The 2,078-nt window shown below is 32.9% G+C and overlaps 1 long non-coding RNA gene across 1 annotated transcript in view; it reads left to right on the forward strand.

Moving 5' to 3' along the window:
* Positions 1-377: 377 nt before the first annotated feature.
* The window catches only part of LOC128247845 (uncharacterized), a 9,701-nt gene continuing 8,000 nt past the window's right edge, over positions 378-2,078 (forward strand). Inside the window, exons 1-2 of the long non-coding RNA XR_008264169.1 lie at positions 378-616; positions 1,121-1,274. This is a non-coding gene — a long non-coding RNA (uncharacterized LOC128247845). The remainder of the gene's footprint in view (positions 617-1,120; positions 1,275-2,078) is intronic.

Genomic DNA, 2,078 nt, shown 5'->3' on the forward strand with positions numbered 1-2,078 from the left:
GTAAAAAATCCATGTTACACATTCTACAAGTGAAGTAATCTATTTGGAGCAGTAGGTTACTTTATCGAATAAACAACTTGGAGTAATTAATCTCGTCTATCTAGATTATAATTTTAGATAACGCTAGGATCGTCAGCACTTTTCCTACAATAATCAACTGCAATTCGAGCTACTTTGGAAATCACTACGTCTTGATCTACTAGAAACATCAACCAAATCTTCGTCAGTCACACCCTACCATCTTATAAGGACAAGCAGTTCTAAGTACACTAGCTCTTTTTTTTTGTATATATATAAAAGAAATAAAGGGGATAGTTAATATTTGAATGCCTTTGGTGAAAGATCCTCTTGACCAGGACTGATCTGGAGCGAAACAGCAGAAAGAGCGTCAACTATAATTGCTCACGTCAATTATGTTAACATAAAACAATGTTAATCTAGCTTTATGAAGTACCGCTAAACAATCGATGTTAATATCAAAAAGAGACACGTTAGTTCAACATTTAGTTAGCAGAAGAGTTTGCACAGAAGATAAAATACTTAACGGCATCTCTTTCGGTTTTACGTCCTGAGTTCATATTCCGCCGAGGTCGACTTTGCTTTTCATCCGTTCGGGGTAGGTAAAATAAGTCTCAGTTGAGTACTTGAGGGGCGGGGAGGAGCGATTTAATCGTCTACCCATTTTCTTTTAAATCACTGGCCTTGTGCCAAAACTTGAAAATTATTTTTTGTTTTGCTAAAACATTATTTTCTTCTGTTAATTAATTAATTTAAAACCACACTTAACCAATGCAGAAAGAATATTTTATGGTCGTGACGAGTGTAATACTTAAATATTTACTTAATTCAACCAGTTAGTTGAAACCAGTAAATTGGTAAAAGACAACAGTTTTTTCACCTTTATTGCTGCTTCTTAACAACTAAAACTTCCTGCCAGATTAAATTAATTGTTTTTTGTTTCTAAATAGACTATTATCAAGTTTAAAATGAAAATCTCAGAATAGATAGTCTTCATGATATTAAAATTTTTTTCAATTTTTTGAGATCGTATATCTTCCTTGGTAGTCTTAATTACAAGCATATTCTTGACAAGATTAATATTTTTTTCTCTTTCTTTCAGTGGTGTGGATATTATTGGATTATATAGTAGAAGTTACGCCTGCCCCATAAAAATGTGATGCGATATTAATGTTTACAGTCAATTTAGGCGTTCATCTCAAAGAGTGCCGTTAAAGAGAACACCTGGGAAGATAACGAGTTGAGAAGAATTGCAGGTAAGGTATGATTTTTGGGGGGAGAAGAGAAAAATCATTTTCAACATTATCATTACTGACAAAAAGATTTTTAATGATATAAGTTCTCGTTGCTGAGAGGAGTTTGTCTTGGAAGTAGAAGATGGGAAACCAACAATTTATTAGTATACCGCCATACTGCTTGGTTTAACTTGCTAGCCGTAGCTCTAACCAGTAATTTTTGCCTCGTATTTTCGTAACCAAGAATATTGAGTATATATTTCACGTAGTTATATTTATAACGTTTTCTTGGCAAAAAATTTTTGATAAGTATAAAATCTTGTAATTAGTAGTTTAATATATATTTTTCGATACAACAGTTTGGCCCTTCTCTTAATCCGTCCCCTTAACTTAATTAGCTTCTATTACCACGCTCTTCCTTGCTATCTCTATCTCGCCTTTATCCATAAGCGACAAAGGAAAATGAAACCGAATTTAATCAATCATTCCCCTGCGAAATATAAGCATAAAATACTGAGGTGTGTATTACTTTTGTACGATTGCTACCTTTCACAAAATCCCATTTACCCAATAATTATTTTACGTTACTTTTCTCCCCAAAGGAATCTCTATCTGTTCATAACACTCTCTTCTCAGTTTTTGCTTTATGTTCTGCAATTTTCGCCGTTAATTACAAATATGTCTGTCTATCTATCTATGCACTCCAATCTCTCTCTTCTTCCCTCTCTTTTTCCTGCTCTCTTTCTCACTTTGTGTGTGTATATATATATATATATATATATATATATATATATATATATATGTGCATGTACTTGTATGTGTGTG

The sequence above is a fragment of the Octopus bimaculoides genome, chromosome 5 (genome assembly GCF_001194135.2).
Source record: "Octopus bimaculoides isolate UCB-OBI-ISO-001 chromosome 5, ASM119413v2, whole genome shotgun sequence".
In the NCBI taxonomy this organism is placed as follows: domain Eukaryota; kingdom Metazoa; phylum Mollusca; class Cephalopoda; order Octopoda; family Octopodidae; genus Octopus; species Octopus bimaculoides.